This window comes from Triturus cristatus, unplaced genomic scaffold (genome assembly GCF_964204655.1).
Source record: "Triturus cristatus unplaced genomic scaffold, aTriCri1.1 SCAFFOLD_686, whole genome shotgun sequence".
NCBI classification, from domain to species: Eukaryota; Metazoa; Chordata; class Amphibia; order Caudata; family Salamandridae; genus Triturus; species Triturus cristatus.
Window position 1 is genome coordinate 44448 of NW_028187700.1, and position 15168 is coordinate 59615.

At 43.4% G+C, this 15168-nt stretch overlaps 9 non-coding genes across 9 annotated transcripts; all 9 read left to right on the forward strand.

Moving 5' to 3' along the window:
* Nucleotides 1-457: 457 nt before the first annotated feature.
* On the forward strand, nt 458-540 carry TRNAL-UAG (transfer RNA leucine (anticodon UAG)). The gene has a single exon. It is a non-coding gene; the product is annotated as a tRNA-Leu (tRNA).
* Nucleotides 541-1441: 901 nt separating this feature from the next.
* On the forward strand, nt 1442-1524 carry TRNAL-AAG (transfer RNA leucine (anticodon AAG)). Its single transcript has one exon. It is a non-coding gene; the product is annotated as a tRNA-Leu (tRNA).
* Nucleotides 1525-3263: 1739 nt separating this feature from the next.
* Nucleotides 3264-3346, forward strand: TRNAL-CAG (transfer RNA leucine (anticodon CAG)). Its single transcript has one exon. It is a non-coding gene; the product is annotated as a tRNA-Leu (tRNA).
* Nucleotides 3347-4638: 1292 nt separating this feature from the next.
* TRNAL-UAG (transfer RNA leucine (anticodon UAG)) lies at nt 4639-4721 on the forward strand. The gene has a single exon. It is a non-coding gene; the product is annotated as a tRNA-Leu (tRNA).
* A 632-nt stretch (nt 4722-5353) lies between these two features.
* On the forward strand, nt 5354-5436 carry TRNAL-CAG (transfer RNA leucine (anticodon CAG)). The gene has a single exon. It is a non-coding gene; the product is annotated as a tRNA-Leu (tRNA).
* A 2008-nt stretch (nt 5437-7444) lies between these two features.
* TRNAL-CAG (transfer RNA leucine (anticodon CAG)) lies at nt 7445-7527 on the forward strand. Its single transcript has one exon. It is a non-coding gene; the product is annotated as a tRNA-Leu (tRNA).
* A 2002-nt stretch (nt 7528-9529) lies between these two features.
* Nucleotides 9530-9612, forward strand: TRNAL-CAG (transfer RNA leucine (anticodon CAG)). Its single transcript has one exon. It is a non-coding gene; the product is annotated as a tRNA-Leu (tRNA).
* Nucleotides 9613-10905: 1293 nt separating this feature from the next.
* Nucleotides 10906-10988, forward strand: TRNAL-UAG (transfer RNA leucine (anticodon UAG)). Its single transcript has one exon. It is a non-coding gene; the product is annotated as a tRNA-Leu (tRNA).
* A 901-nt stretch (nt 10989-11889) lies between these two features.
* On the forward strand, nt 11890-11972 carry TRNAL-AAG (transfer RNA leucine (anticodon AAG)). The gene has a single exon. It is a non-coding gene; the product is annotated as a tRNA-Leu (tRNA).
* The last annotated feature ends 3196 nt before the right edge of the window (nt 11973-15168 follow it).

A 15168-nucleotide genomic window follows, 5' to 3' on the forward strand; every position in this document is an offset into this window, starting at 1 on the left:
AGGCCAGGGGCTAAAGAGCAAAAGAGTGCCTGTGCTCAGACTTTCCCTGCTAGGGATAGTTTATCTGGAACAAGTCCTACTCTCTTGTATCCAGCAAGGATCTAGAAATCCTGCATGAATCTGCAAGGCACATTGGCAGCATAAATTTGCATAAACTGCCCCACCTATTGCCTTCCTACTTCCTGTGCTGTAGTTGTTTGTGTAGAGAGAGAGGTCGCAGGCAAGGAAATGTTGTGAGTCGGATACAGGACCCTAAATAGCTGGTGAGAGGTATGTGGTGTTCTAAAAGCATGAAAACTGTATACCTGTGAAATAAAGTGCTTTCGTATGTGTTCTTCTGTGTTTATTGTCCTGTGCATAAAGTTGCACCTTGTGTTTGAAGGTTTAAATTATTTCAGGCTTGCATGGAGGTAGACGTTTCTGAGTAACTTTTATTCATTTCTTAAAAGCCTATACTGTCTGGATGGCCGAGAGGTCTAAGGCGCTGTGTTTAGGCCACAGTCTCCTTTGGAGGCGTGGGTTCGAATCCCACTTCTGACATGCCTTTTGGAGATTTAATCTCCTTTATCAGGTTAACATCTGATGGAAGTTGCATCTGTTGGTCTTCACTTGGCACGTTATTCCGTTCTCCTCTTGTCAAGAGAGATGGGGTTTCTCATATATTTAGGTTCTATAACGTCTTGCTGACAAAGCGCAATCCTTACCAAATGAGCATAGGACCCATGTAAGAGGTCATCTGGAAGAGTCATGCTCTTGTATGCCCTGGCCAGACGGGCCCTGCAAATTTGGAAGAATGCCATTCATCTGGTAGACAACTGGACTCCAGCACACTTACAGCAATTTTCTCAGGGCTTTGATCAGGGGCTGCTTAAATTTGCATACTCCACCCTATGTTGTGACTTTGAGATCCCTTGTTGAAATTGCTTTAGCCAGCCAAGAGGTGGCTATTGTCTCAATTTCAAAGCAGCTTTGAGCCGTTCAAGTGGCTGGTGAATAGCACTTTCTCTTTGTTCGCCTCAAAGTTCTAAAGAGTTCTCCATAGGTCCTGCTCTGTACAGATTGTTCAAAGATCTGTTGGAAGTGCATATAATAGGATAAATAAATTGAGGGCATTCCTTTTCAGTACCTCACCTGCATGGCTGTCTGGCCTCTGGAAGATGCTGGGAAAGCAAGTCAGGATGGCCGAGTGGTCTAAGGCGCTGCGTTCAGGTCGCAGTCTCCTCTGGAGGCATGGGTTCAAATCCCACTTCTGACAGTCCTGTGTTTACTCTAATTATTTTCTTGAGAAATATGATCATTTCCCTCGCAGTGGCTTATAGGATTGTCTTCTTGGAAGAGTGCAGTGAGTTTTTTTCTTCCTCTAGCTACTATTGCCCTCAGCTCTGTGCATTTTTTGGTTCCTAATATCTTTCTCACCCTTTAGATGAAAAAGCAGCATGGGGTCAGGATGGCCGAGTGGTCTAAGGCGCTGCGTTAAGGCCGCAGTCTCTCCTGGAGGCGTGGGTTCGAATCCCACTTCTGACAAAACTTGAATTCCATTTTCTCTCTCAGTTCCTTTAGAATCTCAGCTAAAAATTGGCAATGTAAATAATATCTGAATAAGTACCAAACTTCAGTTTCAACTGCAAATGCATTTGCCCTATTCTATCTTTAACGTTAATGTAATATTCTTCTAGCACTCGTGGTGTTTTATATTTGTTTTGTGGGGTACTTTAAAAATCTTTTTTATGAAAGAAATGGGTTACATTAAGTCTTGTGATGTTTTAGGTTTCCAATAAGGAGGTTTTACATTTTATGTCACGTCATTTTCAGATGCTTCATTCAAGAGATGTTTCCACTATAGAATGCAGAGCAAGGGCAAAAATACAAGTGATAGAGCGAGTGAGTGAGAAGGAGTGTTGTGGAAGGAGAGAATGAAACAAAGACAGAGTGAGTGAACGGCAGGGAGGCATAGAAGAGTAGTCTAGTAGTGAAGGAGACCTGCTTTTCCCTGCTCTTGACCTCCCACCCATCCCCAAACAACCACAAACATACCTTCTGTGCAAAGTTGGTATGCAGAATTTCACGCCTCAGCAAGTGAGGGTGAGTCCCAGGCCAGGGGCTAAAGAGCAAAAGAGTGCCTGTGCTCAGACTTTCCCTGCTAGGGATAGTTTATCTGGAACAAGGCCTACTCTCTTGTATCCAGCAAGGATCTAGAAATCCTGCATGAATCTGCAAGGCACATTGGCAGCATAAATTTGCATAAACTGCCCCACCTATTGCCTTCCTACTTCCTGTGCTGTAGTTGTTTGTGTAGAGAGAGAGGTCGCAGGCAAGGAAATGTTGTGAGTCGGATACAGGACCCTAAATAGCTGGTGAGAGGTATGTGGTGTTCTAAAAGCATGAAAACTGTATACCTGTGAAATAAAGTGCTTTCGTATGTGTTCTTCTGTGTTTATTGTCCTGTGCATAAAGTTGCACCTTGTGTTTGAAGGTTTAAATTATTTCAGGCTTGCATGGAGGTAGACGTTTCTGAGTAACTTTTATTCATTTCTTAGAAGCCTATACTGTCAGGATGGCCGAGAGGTCTAAGGTGCTTTGTTTATGCCACAGTCTCCTTTGGAGCCGTGGGTTCGAATCCCACTTCTGACATGCCTTTTGGAGATTTAATCTCCTTTATCAGGTTAACATCTGATGGAAGTTGCATCTGTCGGTCTTCACCTGGCACGTTATTCCGTTCTCCTCTTGTCAAGAGAGATGGGGTTTCTCATATATTTAGGTTCTATAACGTCTTGCTGACAAAGCGCAATCCTTACCAAATGAGCATAGGACCCATGTAAGAGGTCATCTGGAAGAGTCATGCTCTTGTATGCCCTGGCCAGACGGGCCCTGCAAATTTGGAAGAATGCGATTCATCTGGTGGACAACTGGACTCCAGCACACTTACAGCAATTTCCTCAGGGCTTTGATCAGGGGCTGCTTAAATTTGCATACTCCACCCTATGTTGTGACTTTGAGATCCCTTGTTGAAATTGCTTTAGCCAGCCAAGAGGTGGCTATTGTCTCAATTTCAAAGCAGCTTTGAGCCGTTCAAGTTGCTGGTGAATAGCACTTTCTCTTTGTTCGCCTCAAAGTTCTAAAGAGTTCTCCATAGGTCCTGCTCTGTACAGATTGTTCAAAGATCTGTTGGAAGTGCATATAATAGGATAAATAAATTGAGGGCATTCCTTTTCAGTACCTCACCTGCATGGCTGTCTGGCCTCTGGAAGATGCTGGGAAAGCAAGTCAGGATGGCCGAGTGGTCTAAGGCGCTGCGTTCAGGTTGCAGTCTCCTCTGGAGGCGTGGGTTCAAATCCCACTTCTGACAGTCCTGTGTTTACTCTACTTTTTTTCTTGAGAAATATGATCATTTCCCTCGCAGTGGCTTATAGGATTGTCTTCTTGGAAGAGTGCAGTGAGTTTTTTCCTTGCTCTAGCCACTATTGGCCTAAGCTCTGTGCATTTTTTGGTTCCTAATATCTTTCTCACCCTTTAGATGAAAAAGCAGCATGGGGTCAGGATGGCCGAGTGGTCTAAGGCGCTGCGTTAAGGCCGCAGTCTCTCCTGGAGGCGTGGGACCAAATCCCACTTTTGACAAAACTTGAATTCCATTTTCTCTCTCAGTTCCTTTAGAATCTCAGCTAAAAATTGGCAATGTAAATAATATCTGAATAAGTACCAAACTTCAGGTTCAACTGCAAATGCATTTGCCCTATTCTATCTTTAACGTTAATGTAATATTCTTCTAGCACTCGTGGTGTTTTATATTTCTTTTGTGGGGTACTTTAAAAATCTTTTTTATGAAAGAAATGGGTTACATTAAGTCTTGTGATGTTTTAGGTTTCCAATAAGGAGGTTTTAAATTTTATGTCACGTCATTTTCAGATGCTTCATTCAAGAGATGTTTCCACTATAGAATGCAGTGCAAGGGCAAAAATACAAGTGATAGAGCGAGTGAGTGAGAAGGAGTATTGTGGAAGGAGAGAATGAAACAAAGACAGAGTGAGTGAATAGCAGGGAGGCATAGAAGAGGAGTCTAGTAGTGAAGGAGACCTGCTTTTCCCTGCTCTTGACCTCCCACCCATCCCCAAACAACCACAAACATACCTTCTGTGCAAAGTTGTATGTAGAATTTCACGCCTCAGCAAGTGAGGGTGAGTCCCAGGCCAGGGGCTAAAGAGCAAAAGAGTGCCTGTGCACAGACTTTCCCTGCTAGGGATAGTTTATCTGGAACAAGGCCTACTCTCTTGTATCCAGCAAGGATCTAGAAATCCTGCATGAATCTGCAAGGCACATTGGCAGCATAAATTTGCATAAACTGCCCCACCTATTGCCTTCCTACTTCCTGTGCTGTAGTTGTTTGTGTAGAGAGAGAGGTCGCAGGCAAGGAAATGTTGTGAGTCGGATACAGGACCCTAAATAGCTGGTGAGAGGTATGTGGTGTTCTAAAAGCATGAAAACTGTATACCTGTGAAATAAAGTGCTTTCGTATGTGTTCTTCTGTGTTTATTGTCCTGTGCATAAAGTTGCACCTTGTGTTTGAAGGTTTAAATTATTTCAGGCTTGCATGGAGGTAGACGTTTCTGAGTAACTTTTATTCATTTCTTAAAAGCCTATACTGTCAGGATGGCCGAGAGGTCTAAGGTGCTGTGTTTAGGCCACAGTCTCCTTTGGAGGCGTGGGTTCGAATCCCACTTCTGACATGCCTTTTGGAGATTTAATCTCCTTTATCAGGTTAACATCTGATGGAAGTTGCATCTGTTGGTCTTCACCTGGCACGTTATTCCGTTCTCCTCTTGTCAAGAGAGATGGGGTTTCTCATATATTTAGGTTCTATAACGTCTTGCTGACAAAGCGCAATCCTTACCAAATGAGCATAGGACCCATGTAAGAGGTCATCTGGAAGAGTCATGCTCTTGTATGCCCTGGTCAGACGGGCCCTGCAAATTTGGAAGAATGCCATGCATCTGGTAGACAACTGGACTCCAGCACACTTACAGCAATTTCCTTAGGGCTTTGATCAGGGGCTGCTTAAATTTGCATACTCCACCCTATGTTGTGACTTTGAGATCCCTTGTTGAAATTGCTTTAGCCAGCCAAGAGGTGGCTATTGTCTCAATTTCAAAGCAGCTTTGAGCCGTTCAAGTGGCTGGTGAATAGCACTTTCTCTTTGTTCGCCTCAAAGTTCTAAAGAGTTCTCCATAGGTCCTGCTCTGTACAGATTGTTCAAAGATCTGTTGGAAGTGCATATAATAGGATAAATAAATTGAGGGCATTCCTTTTCACTACCTCACCTGCATAGCTGTCTGGCCTCTGGAAGATGCTGGGAAAGCAAGTCAGGATGGCCGAGTGGTCTAAGGCGCTGCGTTCAGGTCGCAGTCTCCTCTGGAGGCGTGGGTTCAAATCCCACTTCTGACAGTCCTGTGTTTACTCTACTTTTTTTCTTGAGAAATATGATCATTTCCCTCGCAGTGGCTTATAGGATTGTCTTCTTGGAAGAGTGCAGTGAGTTTTTTTCTTGCTCTAGCCACTATTGGCCTAAGCTCTGTGCATTTTTTGGTTCCTAATATCTTTCTCACCCTTTAGATGAAAAAGCAGCATGGGGTCAGGATGGCCGAGTGGTCTAAGGCGCTGAGTTAAGGCCGCAGTCTCTCCTGGAGGCGTGGGATCAAATCCCACTTCTGACAAAACTTGAATTCCATTTTCTCTCTCAGTTCCTTTAGAATCTCAGCTAAAAATTGGCAATGTAAATAATATCTGAATAAGTACCAAACTTCAGTTTCAACTGCAAATGCATTTGCCCTATTCTATCTTTAACGTTAATGTAATATTCTTCTAGCACTCGTGGTGTTTTATATTTCTTTTGTGGGGTACTTTAAAAATCTTTTTTATGAAAGAAATGGGTTACATTAAGTCTTGTGATGTTTTAGGTTTCCAATAAGGAGGTTTTAAATTTTATGTCACGTCATTTTCAGATGCTTCATTCAAGAGATGTTTCCACTATAGAATGCAGTGCAAGGGCAAAAATACAAGTGATAGAGCGAGTGAGTGAGAAGGAGTATTGTGGAAGGAGAGAATGAAACAAAGACAGAGTGAGTGAATAGCAGGGAGGCATAGAAGAGGAGTCTAGTAGTGAAGGAGACCTGCTTTTCCCTGCTCTTGACCTCCCACCCATCCCCAAACAACCACAAACATACCTTCTGTGCAAAGTTGGTATGCAGAATTTCACGCCTCAGCAAGTGAGGGTGAGTCCCAGGCCAGGGGCTAAAGAGCAAAAGAGTGCCTGTGCTCAGACTTTCCCTGCTAGGGATAGTTTATCTAGAACAAGGCCTACTCTCTTGAATCCAGCAAGGATCTAGAAATCCTGCATGAATCTGCAAGGCACATTGGCAGCATACATTTGCATAAACTGCCCCTCCTATTGCCTTCCTACTTCCTGTGCTGTAGTTGTTTGTGTAGAGAGAGAGGTCGCAGGCAAGGAAATGTTGTGAGTCGGATACAGGACCCTAAATAGCTGGTGAGAGGTATGTGGTGTTCTAAAAGCATGAAAACTGTATACCTGTGAAATAAAGTGCTTTTGTATGTGTTCTTCTGTGTTTATTGTCCTGTGCATAAAGTTGCACCTTGTGTTTGAAGGTTTAAATTATTTCAGGCTTGCATGGAGGTAGACGTTTCTGAGTAACTTTTATTCATTTCTTAAAAGCCTATACTGTCAGGATGGCCGAGAGGTCTAAGGTGCTGTGTTTAGGCCACAGTCTCCTTTGGAGGCATGGGTTCGAATCCCACTTCTGACATTCCTTTTGGAGATTTAATCTCCTTTATCAGGTTAACATCTGATGGAAGTTGCATCTGTTGGTCTTCACCTGGCACGTTATTCCGTTCTCCTCTTGTCAAGAGAGATGGGGTTTCTCATATATTTAGGTTCTATAACGTCTTGCTGACAAAGCGCAATCCTTACCAAATGAGCATAGGACCCATGTAAGAGGTCATCTGGAAGAGTCATGCTCTTGTATGCCCTGGCCAGACGGGCCCTGCAAATTTGGAAGAATGCCATGCATCTGGTAGACAACTGGACTCCAGCACACTTACAGCAATTTCCTTAGGGCTTTGATCAGAGGCTGCTTAAATTTGCATACTCCACCCTATGTTGTGACTTTGAGATCCTTTGTTGAAATTGCTTTAGCCAGCCAAGAGGTGGCTATTGTCTCAATTTCAAAGCAGCTTTGAGCCGTTCAAGTGGCTGGTGAATAGCACTTTCTCTTTGTTCGCCTCAAAGTTCTAAAGAGTTCTCCATAGGTCCTACTCTGTACAGATTGTTCAAAGATCTGTTGGAAGTGCATGTAATAGGATAAGTAAATTGAGGGCATTCCTTTTCAGTACCTCACCTGCATGGCTGTTTGGCCTCTGGAAGATGCTGGGAAAGCAAGTCAGGATGGCCGAGTGGTCTAAGGCGCTGCGTTCAGGTCGCAGTCTCCTCTGGAGGCGTGGGTTCAAATCCCACTTCTGACAGTCCTGTGTTTACTCTACTTTATTTCTTGAGAAATATGATCATTTCCCTCGCAGTGGCTTATAGGATTGTCTTCTTGGAAGAGTGCAGTGAGTTTTTTTCTTGCTCTAGCCACTATTGGCCTAAGCTCTGTGCATTTTTTGGTTCCTAATATCTTTCTCACCCTTTAGATGAAAAAGCAGCATGGGGTCAGGATGGCCGAGTGGTCTAAGGCGCTGCGTTAAGGCTGCAGTCTCTCATGGAGGCGTGGGTTCGAATCCCGCTTCTGACAAAACTTGAATTCCATTTTCTCTCTCAGTTCCTTTAGAATCTCAGCTAAAAATTGGCAATGTAAATAATATCTGAATAAGTACCAAACTTCAGTCTCAAATGCATTTGCCCTATTCTATCTTTAACGTTAATGTAATATTCTTCTAGCACTCGTGGTGTTTTATATTTCTTTTGTGGGGTACTTTAAAAATCTTTTTTATGAAAGAAATGGGTTACATTAAGTCTTGTGATGTTTTAGGTTTCCAATAAGGAGGTTTTAAATTTTATGTCACGTCATTTTCAGATGCTTCATTCAAGAGATGTTTCCACTATAGAATGCAGAGCAAGGGCAAAAATACAAGTGATAGAGCGAGTGAGTGAGAAGGAGTGTTGTGGAAGGAGAGAATGAAACAAAGACAGAGTGAGTGAATGGCAGGGAGGCATAGAAGAGGAGTCTAGTAGTGAAGGAGACCTGCTTTTCCCTGCTCTTGACCTCCCACCCATCCCCAAACAACCACAAACATACCTTCTGTGCAAAGTTGGTATGCAGAATTTCACGCCTCAGCAAGTGAGGGTGAGTCCCAGGCCAGGGGCTAAAGAGCAAAAGAGTGCCTGTGCTCAGACTTTCCCTGCTAGGGATAGTTTATCTGGAACAAGGCCTACTCTCTTGTATCCAGCAAGGATCTAGAAATCCTGCATGAATCTGCAAGGCACATTGGCAGCATAAATTTGCATAAACTGCCCCACCTATTGCCTTCCTACTTCCTGTGCTGTAGTTGTTTGTGTAGAGAGAGAGGTCGCAGGCAAGGAAATGTTGTGAGTCGGATACAGGACCCTAAATAGCTGGTGAGAGGTATGTGGTGTTCTAAAAGCATGAAAACTGTATACCTGTGAAATAAAGTGCTTTCGTATGTGTTCTTCTGTGTTTATTGTCCTGTGCATAAAGTTGCACCTTGTGTTTGAAGGTTTAAATTATTTCAGGCTTGCATGGAGGTAGATGTTTCTGAGTAACTTTTATTCATTTCTTAAAAGCCTATACTGTCAGGATGGCCGAGAGGTCTAAGTTGCTGTGTTTAGGCCACCGTCTTCTTTGGAGGCGTGGGTTCGAATCCCACTTCTGACATGCATTTTGGAGATTTAATCTCCTTTATCAGGTTAACATCTGATGGAAGTTGCATCTGTTGGTCTTCACCTGGCACGTTATTCCGTTCTCCTCTTGTCAAGAGAGATGGGGTTTCTCATATATTTAGGTTCTATAACGTCTTGCTGACAAAGCGCAATCCTTACCAAATGAGCATAGGACCCATGTAAGAGGTCATCTGGAAGAGTCATGCTCTTGTATGCCCTGGCCAGACGGGCCCTGCAAATTTGGAAGAATGCCATGCATCTGGTAGACAACTGGACTCCAGCACACTTACAGCAATTTCCTCAGGGCTTTGATCAGGGGCTGCTTAAATTTGCATACTCCACCCTATGTTGTGACTTTGAGATCCCTTGTTGAAATTGCTTTAGCCAGCCAAGAGGTGGCTATTGTCTCAATTTCAAAGCAGCTTTGAGCCGTTCAAGTGGCTGGTGAATAGCACTTTCTCTTTGTTTGCCTCAAAGTTCTAAAGAGTTCTCCATAGGTCCTGCTCTGTACAGATTGTTCAAAGATCTGTTGGAAGTGCATATAATAGGATAAATAAATTGAGGGCATTCCTTTTCAGTACCTCACCTGCATGGCTGTCTGGCCTCTGGAAGATGCTGGGAAAGCAAGTCAGGATGGCCGAGTGGTCTAAGGCGCTGCGTTCAGGTCGCAGTCTCCTCTGGAGGCGTGGGTTCAAATCCCACTTCTGACAGTACTGTGTTTACTCTACTTTTTTTCTTGAGAAATATGATCATTTACCTCGCAGTGGCTTATAGGATTGTCTTCTTGGAAGAGTGCAGTGAGTTTTTTTCTTGCTCTAGCCACTATTGGCCTAAGCTCTGTGCATTTTTTGGTTCCTAATATATTTCTCACCCTTTAGATGAAAAAGCAGCATGCGGTCAGGATGGCCCAGTGGTCTAAGGCAATGCGTTAAGGCCGCAGTCTCTCCTGGAGGCGTGGGTTCAAATCCAACTTCTGACAAAACTTGAATTCCATTTTCTCTCTCAGTTCCTTTAGAATCTCAGCTAAAAATTGGCAATGTAAATAATATCTGAATAAGTACCAAACTTCAGTTTCAACTGCAAATGCATTTGCCCTATTCTATCTTTAACGTTAATGTAATATTCTTCTAGCACTCGTGGTGTTTTATATTTCTTTTGTGGGGTACTTTAAAAATCTTTTTTATGAAAGAAATGGGTTACATTAAGTCTTGTGATGTTTTAGGTTTCCAATAAGGAGGTTTTAAATTTTATGTCACGTCATTTTCAGATGCTTCATTCAAGAGATGTTTCCACTATAGAATGCAGTGCAAGGGCAAAAATACAAGTGATAGAGCGAGTGAGTGAGAAGGAGTATTGTGGAAGGAGAGAATGAAACAAAGACAGAGTGAGTGAATAGCAGGGAGGCATAGAAGAGGAGTCTAGTAGTGAAGGAGACCTGCTTTTCCCTGCTCTTGACCTCCCACCCATCCCCAAACAACCACAAACATACCTTCTGTGCAAAGTTGGTATGCAGAATTTCACGCCTCAGCAAGTGAGGGTGAGTCCCAGGCCAGGGGCTAAAGAGCAAAAGAGTGCCTGTGCTCAGACTTTCCCTGCTAGGGATAGTTTATCTGGAACAAGGCCTACTCTCTTGTATCCAGCAAGGATCTAGAAATCCTGCATGAATCTGCAAGGCACATTGGCAGCATAAATTTGCATAAACTGCCCCACCTATTGCCTTCCTACTTCCTGTGCTGTAGTTGTTTGTGTAGAGAGAGAGGTCGCAGGCAAGGAAATGTTGTGAGTCGGATACAGGACCCTAAATAGCTGGTGAGAGGTATGTGGTGTTCTAAAAGCATGAAAACTGTATACCTGTGAAATAAAGTGCTTTCGTATGTGTTCTTCTGTGTTTATTGTCCTGTGCATAAAGTTGCACCTTGTGTTTGAAGGTTTAAATTATTTCAGGCTTGCATGGAGGTAGACGTTTCTGAGTAACTTTTATTCATTTCTTAAAAGCCTATACTGTCAGGATGGCCGAGAGGTCTAAGGCGCTGTGTTTAGGCCACAGTCTCCTTTGGAGGCGTGGGTTCGAATCCCACTTCTGGCATGCCTTTTGGAGATTTAATCTCCTTTATCAGGTTAACATCTGATGGAAGTTGCATCTGTTGGTCTTCACCTGGCACGTTATTCCGTTCTCCTCTTGTCAAGAGAGATGGGGTTTCTCATATATTTAGGTTCTATAACGTCTTGCTGACAAAGCGCAATCCTTACCAAATGAGCATAGGACCCATGTAAGAGGTCATCTGGAAGAGTCATGCTCTTGTATGCCCTGGCCAGACGGGCCCTGCAAATTTGGAAGAATGCCATGCATCTGGTAGACAACTGGACTCCAGCACACTTACAGCAATTTCCTTAGGGCTTTGATCAGAGGCTGCTTAAATTTGCATACTCCACCCTATGTTGTGACTTTGAGATCCTTTGTTGAAATTGCTTTAGCCAGCCAAGAGGTGGCTATTGTCTCAATTTCAAAGCAGCTTTGAGCCGTTCAAGTGGCTGGTGAATAGCACTTTCTCTTTGTTCGCCTCAAAGTTCTAAAGAGTTCTCCATAGGTCCTGCTCTGTACAGATTGTTCAAAGATCTGTTGGAAGTGCATATAATAGGATAAGTAAATTGAGGGCATTCCTTTTCAGTACCTCACCTGCATGGCTGTTTGGCCTCTGGTAGATGCTGGGAAAGCAAGTCCGGATGGCCGAGTGGTCTAAGGCGCTGCGTTCAGGTCGCAGTCTCCTCTGGAGGCGTGGGTTCAAATCCCACTTCTGACCGTCCTGTGTTTACTCTACTTTTTTTCTTGAGAAATATGATCATTGCCCTCGCAGTGGCTTATAGGATTGTCTTCTTGGAAGAGTGCAGTGAGTTTTTTTCTTGCTCTAGCCACTATTGGCCTAAGCTCTGTGCATTTTTTGGTTCCTAATATCTTTCTCACACTTTAGATGAAAAAGCGGCATGGGGTCAGGATGGCCGAGTGGTCTAAGGCGCTGCGTTAAGGCCGCAGTCTCTCATGGAGGCGTGGGTTCGAATCCCACTTCTGACAAAACTTGAATTCCATTTTCTCTCTCAGTTCCTTTAGAATCTCAGCTAAAAATTGGCAATGTAAATAATATCTGAATAAGTACCAAACTTCAGTTTCAAATGCATTTGCCCTATTCTATCTTTAACGTTAATGTAATATTCTTCTAGCACTCGTGGTGTTTTATATTTCTTTTGTGGGGTACTTTAAAAATCTTTTTTATGAAAGAAATGGGTTACATTAAGTCTTGTGATGTTTTAGGTTTCCAATAAGGAGGTTTTAAATTTTATGTCACGTCATTTTCAGATGCTTCATTCAAGAGATGTTTCCACTATAGAATGCAGAGCAAGGGCAAAAATACAAGTGATAGAGCGAGTGAGTGAGAAGGAGTGTTGTGGAAGGAGAGAATGAAACAAAGACAGAGTGAGTGAATGGCAGGGAGGCATAGAAGAGGAGTCTAGTAGTGAAGGAGACCTGCTTTTCCCTGCTCTTGACCTCCCACCCATCCCCAAACAACCACAAACATACCTTCTGTGCAAAGTTGGTATGCAGAATTTCACGCCTCAGCAAGTGAGAGTGAGTCCCAGGCCAGGGGCTAAAGAGCAAAAGAGTGCCTGTGCTCAGACTTTCCCTGCTAGGGATAGTTTATCTGGAACAAGGCCTACTCTCTTGTATCCAGCAAGGATCTAGAAATCCTGCATGAATCTGCAAGGCACATTGGCAGCATAAATTTGCATAAACTGCCCCACCTATTGCCTTCCTACTTCCTGTGCTGTAGTTGTTTGTGTAGAGAGAGAGGTCGCAGGCAAGGAAATGTTGTGAGTCGGATACAGGACCCTAAATAGCTGGTGAGAGGTATGTGGTGTTCTAAAAGCATGAAAACTGTATACCTGTGAAATAAAGTGCTTTCGTATGTGTTCTTCTGTGTTTATTGTCCTGTGCATAAAGTTGCACCTTGTGTTTGAAGGTTTAAATTATTTCAGGCTTGCATGGAGGTAGACGTTTCTGAGTAACTTTTATTCATTTCTTAAAAGCCTATACTGTCAGGATGGCCGAGAGGTCTAAGTTGCTGTGTTTAGGCCACCGTCTCCTTTGGAGGCGTGGGTTCGAATCCCACTTCTGACATGCATTTTGGAGATTTAATCTCCTTTATCAGGTTAACATCTGATGGAAGTTGCATCTGTTGGTCTTCACCTGGCACGTTATTCCGTTCTCCTCTTGTCAAGAGAGATGGGGTTTCTCATATATTTAGGTTCTATAACGTCTTGCTGACAAAGCGCAATCCTTACCAAATGAGCATAGGACCCATGTAAGAGGTCATCTGGAAGAGTCATGCTCTTGTATGCCCTGGCCAGACGGGCCCTGCAAATTTGGAAGAATGCCATGCATCTGGTAGACAACTGGACTCCAGCACACTTACAGCAATTTCCTCAGGGCTTTGATCAGGGGCTGCTTAAATTTGCATACTCCACCCTATGTTGTGACTTTGAGATCCCTTGTTGAAATTGCTTTAGCCAGCCAAGAGGTGGCTATTGTCTCAATTTCAAAGCAGCTTTGAGCCGTTCAAGTGGCTGGTGAATAGCACTTTCTCTTTGTTTGCCTCAAAGTTCTAAAGAGTTCTCCATAGGTCCTGCTCTGTACAGATTGTTCAAAGATCTGTTGGAAGTGCATATAATAGGATAAATAAATTGAGGGCATTCCTTTTCAGTACCTCACCTGCATGGCTGTCTGGCCTCTGGAAGATGCTGGGAAAGCAAGTCAGGATGGCCGAGTGGTCTAAGGCGCTGCGTTCAGGTCGCAGTCTCCTCTGGAGGAGTGGGTTCAAATCCCACTTCTGACAGTACTGTGTTTACTCTACTTTTTTTCTTGAGAAATATGATCATTTCCCTCGCAGTGGCTTATAGGATTGTCTTCTTGGAAGAGTGCAGTGAGTTTTTTTCTTGCTCTAGCCACTATTGGCCTAAGCTCTGTGCATTTTTTGGTTCCTAATATATTTCTCACCCTTTAGATGAAAAAGCAGCATGCGGTCAGGATGGCCCAGTGGTCTAAGGCGATGTGTTAAGGCCGCAGTCTCTCCTGGAGGCGTGGGTTCAAATCCAACTTCTGACAAAACTTGAATTCCATTTTCTCTCTCAGTTCCTTTAGAATCTCAGCTAAAAATTGGCAATGTAAATAATATCTGAATAAGTACCAAACTTCAGTTTCAACTGCAAATGCATTTGCCCTATTCTATCTTTAACGTTAATGTAATATTCTTCTAGCACTCGTGGTGTTTTATATTTCTTTTGTGGGGTACTTTAAAAATCTTTTTTATGAAAGAAATGGGTTACATTAAGTCTTGTGATGTTTTAGGTTTCCAATAAGGAGGTTTTAAATTTTATGTCACGTCATTTTCAGATGCTTCATTCAAGAGATGTTTCCACTATAGAATGCAGTGCAAGGGCAAAAATACAAGTGATAGAGCGAGTGAGTGAGAAGGAGTATTGTGGAAGGAGAGAATGAAACAAAGACAGAGTGAGTGAATAGCAGGGAGGCATAGAAGAGGAGTCTAGTAGTGAAGGAGACCTGCTTTTCCCTGCTCTTGACCTCCCACCCATCCCCAAACAACCACAAACATACCTTCTGTGCAAAGTTGGTATGCAGAATTTCACGCCTCAGCAAGTGAGGGTGAGTCCCAGGCCAGGGGCTAAAGAGCAAAAGAGTGCCTGTGCTCAGACTTTCCCTGCTAGGGATAGTTTATCTGGAACAAGGCCTACTCTCTTGTATCCAGCAAGGATCTAGAAATCCTGCATGAATCTGCAAGGCACATTGGCAGCATAAATTTGCATAAACTGCCCCACCTATTGCCTTCCTACTTCCTGTGCTGTAGTTGTTTGTGTAGAGAGAGAGGTCGCAGGCAAGGAAATGTTGTGAGTCGGATACAGGACCCTAAATAGCTGGTGAGAGGTATGTGGTGTTCTAAAAGCATGAAAACTGTATACCTGTGAAATAAAGTGCTTTCGTATGTGTTCTTCTGTGTTTATTGTCCTGTGCATAAAGTTGCACCTTGTGTTTGAAGGTTTAAATTATTTCAGGCTTGCATGGAGGTAGACGTTTCTGAGTAACTTTTATTCATTTCTTAAAAGCCTATACTGTCAGGATGGCCGAGAGGTCTAAGGTGCTGTGTTTAGGCCACAGTCTCCTTTGGAGGCATGGGTTCGAATCCCACTTCTGGCATTCC